At 34.7% G+C, this 5,683-nt stretch overlaps 1 long non-coding RNA gene across 1 annotated transcript; it reads right to left on the bottom strand.

Annotated features, from left to right (window-relative positions):
• Window positions 1-247: 247 nt before the first annotated feature.
• On the bottom strand, window positions 248-5,220 carry LOC145241444 (uncharacterized). The gene is made up of 2 exons (XR_013862559.1): window positions 1,250-5,220; window positions 248-906 (listed from the first exon to the last, which is right to left on the bottom strand). It is a non-coding gene; the product is annotated as an uncharacterized LOC145241444 (long non-coding RNA).
• Window positions 5,221-5,683: the final 463 nt, after the last annotated feature.

The raw sequence follows: 5,683 nt of genomic DNA, 5'->3' as shown, positions 1-5,683 counted from the left end.
ACGTGTTATAGTAAATGTCTTAAAGCGGTCTCATGAAGACATGAAGATGGGCCAGTCATTAGGGTCTGAGTAACAAGAAGAAAATCATACCTGAGATGTTGGATCTGGGTGTGGCTCCTTTCTTTTCTCAAGATGACCTCTTCACCCTGGTGGCATTCTGGTGGGAATCTTCATCTCTTTGTCCTCAGGGCCGCCTTTCGACTTCAGACATTTATGGCAGACACAAGAAAAATGACACGCGACACAATTGTAATATACAAAGGTATAACTAACTATTTTATTTTACATTAGAGATACAATATATATTACAAAAAAAAACAATTTACAATTAATTTTTACAATAGGCTTTTCAAAGCTAACTAACCTACCCTAACTAGTGTTGAGGGAGGGGGTGCCCCCCCTCATTTACGGAGAGACAGTCTATGCGTCCTCACATCATGGTGGTCGTGCAGGAAAAGACAGAAAGATAGCAAGGGGATTATGGGAAGGGGTTTCTTTGTATCTCTACGCTCATGGACAATTTACCACCCGTCCATGCTGCAGAGTGTGTTAGAAACAGTGGCACAAGGAAATAGTGCCACATCCCTCCCTATGCTATCCGAAATTTATGAGCATTCATAAATTTCAGAAGTCCCTAATTTTCCGTGAATGGTGCGTCAACCGGCCGTCAGCAATCAATGTCCCCATGCTCTACGTTCCATCAGGAACTCAGTGAAGCAAGTTATTTTTTTCCACCAGGCTCCTGGTAGACTGGTATACTGCTTCAAATACCAGAGAGGGTAATCATCCTCGCCCTCCATCGAGGCAATGACCTCATGATTTCAGTTACTGGATTTACACTTTCTTAAGCAACCAGTATAATATTTTTTAACAAAGCCGGATTTTACGTGAGTTTATCACGCCGACCTATACGTATTTGACTAAGCCGGATTCTACGTGAGTTTATCACGCCGACCCATACGTATTTCACTAAGCCGGATTGTACGTGATTTATTCACGCCGACCTATACGTATTTCACTAAGCCGGATTGTACGTGAGTTTATCACGCCGACCTATACGTATTTGACTAAGCCGGATTCTACGTGAGTTTATCACGCCGACCTATACGTATTTGACTAAGCCGGATTCTACGTGAGTTTATCACGCCGACCTATACGTATTTGACTAAGCCGGATTCTACGTGAGTTTATCACGCCGACCTATACATATTTGACTAAGCCGGATTCTACGTGAGTTTATCACGCCGACCTATACGTTTTTTAATTTAGTCTGCATAACATTATTTTCGTAACTGGATTTACGCTCCCTTCAGCAACCAGTATAATGTATTTTAACCAAGTCGGAGTTACGTGACCTCATCACGCCGACCTATATGTATTCCAAGTTATTACTTCAGTTACTGGACTTACGCTCTCTTCAGCAACCAGTATAATGTATTTTAGATAAGTCGGGGTTACGTGACCTCATCACGCCGACCTATATGGATTTAGTAAAACCTTGGTCTTCAGAGGTTCTAATCCAATTAATTCTGTTAGAGCAAGGAGTCTGCCGCCGAGCGACCAATAAAAACTATCCACCACGGAATATTTATTAATTATATAAAGAATTAATTAAGAAGGGCACTCAGCCTTCATGAGTTAGAATACTCAATTAGGGGGAAAAAAATTCCAAAAATAAACAATTCAGAAACCTGGTATACATTAAATCAATGAAATAAGGTGTTAACAATTTTTTTTCTTAAAAAGAAAACATTTTTAAAAAATCATTTCAGAGCACCTCGGTCACAATTAGAATTTGTTTACACAATGCAAACGCATTTCAGTTATTACATTCATAATTAACTTTTTCCCAAATTTCAGGGTACATTTAAAAAGTATGTGTATTTTTTCAAAATTTGATTTACAAAAGGTCATTAAAATTTAATTCCAAAATTTAAAAATTATTTCAAGTATTTTGGTTCATCGTTAAAATCAATTTATGTTAGTTAACTTCTTTCCAAAGTAATTCATTTATTATTATAAAAACCAATCTTCTCAAAAGGTCATAAACTTCGAATAGACCCATTTTTCGTAATACAATTCAAAAATTATTCCAAGTATTTTGGTTCATCGTTAAAATCAATTTATGTTAGTTAACTTCTTTCCAAAGTAATTCATTTATTATTATAAAAACCAATCTTCTCAAAAGGTCATAAACTTCGAATAGACCCATTTTTCGTAATACAATTCAAAAATTATTCCAAACATTTGGTTCATTATTAAAATTAATCTTCCGAAAAGATCATAGACAATTCATTTTGAATCAATTCACCCTTCACAATGAGATTCAGAAACATCCCAAATTTTTCATTTCGTAATTATTATTTTTAAAATTCAGTGTACATTTAAAGTTATTTAATTGATTCTTAAAAATCATTTCTTCTTATAGGTCATTATCAAGGTCATTTCGAATTCAGAAACATTTCACGTTAATTAACTTTATTTTCCAAAGTAATTATTTTATCATTTAAAAGCAATTCTTTTCCTAAACTCACTCACAAGGATTATTTCGAATTAATAAACTCCCGCCACACCTGGGAGTCACATTAGTTAACGACCAGTTCTGTATAGTTAACAGCTCGAAAAAATTAAAGTTTCAATTAAAGAGAGATCTTTCTAGACTGAGGAAATCTTTTTTTTTCTTAATAATTAATTCAATTTTACGTATATACTCCTCAGTCAATATTTCAGGGACCCCTATCATACGGTCCAATTTCAAATAAACCTTCAATTAAAGAATTTGCTCGAATAATTCTTCCTTAAAATCATCTAGAGTTCAGGAAAATCTCTTTCGTTAGTCAAACAATATTTCCCTAGAAATTATTAAAAATTCAGAGAATATTCGAAATGTAATAGCGTAATTTTTCTTTAAGAAAAACTATGAACATTTCAGAGAACTCTTAAAAAATTAACGTAATCATGTAACAGTTGGCTTTTCCAAACACTCGAAGACTTCAAAAAAGTACTTTAAGTGCTGTTTGAATAATCGTCTCAGTTTTTATTTTTAATAAAAACCAATTGAAGACATCATTTAATGTAATTTAACGAAGCATAAATAATTTTGTTCTTTAAACCTGGTAGAAAAATTTAAAAAACTCCAAGTTAATTCGTTATTATATGCCCTCCTGCAATCAGCCATGGGGGTTTAGCTATACAATCATTAAAACACAAGAGTAGAGAAAGAGAATGAGGGGGAAAGAAGGGGATAGAGACAGAGCGATGCGATTGCACACCCTACCACCCTCATAACACTATTACGTAATCTCACAAAAAAACTCTCCGATTTTAAAAGTCACTCTCTCGTCCCCAAAAAAGCTTGCAGAGGGTGAAAGAATGGTAGACAACACGATAGGTGGAGAAAGAGAGGAAGAGAAACAGAGGCAGGTCGCATTGTTCCCCCTACCCATCCCTCAACACCCTCACAAACACCATGACGAGGTCATCTTCGCTTCTTTCCTATGTGCGGCCATTGTTTTAAACAAATAAGTGACAGGTAGACATTAAACATTTCTACGAGTTTAAAACAAATAACTAAATAGAAAAACAATCTTATTTTGAACAATTTTGTAAAAGGCATTCTCACACAAAAAAAAACGTTCACATAATCCAAATTTTTAGCAATCCATTTTTTTTTCCTTTTTTTAAACAGACAAATCAAAATTAATAAAAAAAACATAATCAAATCAAAAAACCATATATGTTTCGGCATTAACTGCTAATCTAACCCGAAAAAAAAACACATCAACTGTTCATGGAATAAAATGTAATGTAAAAGTTCTATTTTTTTCAAATCTGAATCTAACACTTGCAAAGTCAAAAGAATTTTTTAAAAAGTCCTATATTTTTATAAACCTGAAATAAAGATCAGATAAAAAATGTTAGGTATCCTTTATTTTCTTTCCTTTTTTTTTTTTTAAATTTATTTTTCGAGCTTCGTGTTTGAAGGATTTTTTCTTTTTTTTTCATGTAATAACAAGATGCATAGATATACACACATATCGATATATATCCGGAGAGAGACAGAAAGAGAGAAAGCGTGAGAGAGAAAGAGATATTGCATATTCTAGAGACACTTTTTTCTCATCTCTGTTTTTTTTTTTTGTGTGGGACACATTTCTTACTTTTTTGTTCGAAGGGTTACTTTCAATACTCTTTTTTTTTTTAAATCGATCTTTTGTAAACTGTTTTTTTTTTTTTTTTTTTTTTTTTTGTAGGTGCAAGACAATTTTTTGTTCAGGTTCTGAATTTTCTTTTTTTGAGTGCGTTTTTTTTTTTTTTTTTTTTGTGCGCGTGTGTACTGGTCTGCCATTTTTTTTTAAATTTTGCCAGAAATAATAGTTTTTTTTCCGTTTTTAAAGACCGTGGACCATTTTTTTTTTTTTTATTCGATTCGTCTAGTGGTCGTTATTTTTGGTTGTGCCGTGGGTTTAAGGGTCGAAATTATTTCCATGCTGGGAAACAATATGTTCTGGTCATAGTGCATCATTTATACTGCGACACAGATGCGACGAGATCCGTCTGGTAATTAACCAGGGTCAATCCTGCGTCTTAAGGCAACATTTATACCACTATCAGCCGGTCACTGGGGTGTGACCGACAGACGTGTTATAGTAAATGTCTTAAAGCGGTCTCATGAAGACATGAAGATGGGCCAGTCATTAGGGTCTGAGTAACAAGAAGAAAATCATACCTGAGATGTTGGATCTGGGTGTGGCTCCTTTCTTTTCTCAAGATGACCTCTTCACCCTGGTGGCATTCTGGTGGGAATCTTCATCTCTTTGTCCTCAGGGCCGCCTTTCGACTTCAGACATTTATGGCAGACACAAGAAAAATGACACGCGACACAATTGTAATATACAAAGGTATAACTAACTATTTTATTTTACATTAGAGATACAATATATATTACAAAAAAAAACAATTTACAATTAATTTTTACAATAGGCTTTTCAAAGCTAACTAACCTACCCTAACTAGTGTTGAGGGAGGGGGTGCCCCCCCTCATTTACGGAGAGACAGTCTATGCGTCCTCACATCATGGTGGTCGTGCAGGAAAAGACAGAAAGATAGCAAGGGGATTATGGGAAGGGGTTTCTTTGTATCTCTACGCTCATGGACAATTTACCACCCGTCCATGCTGCAGAGTGTGTTAGAAACAGTGGCACAAGGAAATAGTGCCACACCAGTTCGTCACAGAGACAGACAAACAGACTGACAAGGTCACTTTTATGTATATAGAGAGAAAGATAGGTGTATGTGTTTTTGTGATTCAAACGTTATAAAATTAATCGTTTTCTATTAAATCCTATCACAAGGCTTTATATTGCCGATAGTGTAAAATTAAGAGGAAAGATAAAATGGAGCCTGGCTTTCTGCATAATTGCAAACTGCTTTGCAACGGGTTTCTTAGTGATCAACAGTTTCCAAGATTTCCTCTTGGGTGTAGGGAATAACTAACATTTTTTCTTGGAATTAGATAAAACGAGGAGACCACAAGAACGATATACTATAACATTGTTAACTGGTTAATTGTGAAGAGCAAAAGAAATGTTTGGGATTTAACATAGGTTTGAGAAGTAAACGAGAACTATAATAGAACATTTTACTATCTCTTTATTCCTCTCTCTCTCACGCTATCTATCTA

This window comes from Euprymna scolopes, chromosome 20 (genome assembly GCF_053919585.1).
Source record: "Euprymna scolopes isolate OS-2025 chromosome 20, ASM5391958v1, whole genome shotgun sequence".
Lineage (NCBI taxonomy): Eukaryota > Metazoa > Mollusca > Cephalopoda > Sepiida > Sepiolidae > Euprymna > Euprymna scolopes.
This window is presented reverse-complemented; position numbering and strand designations above follow the sequence as displayed.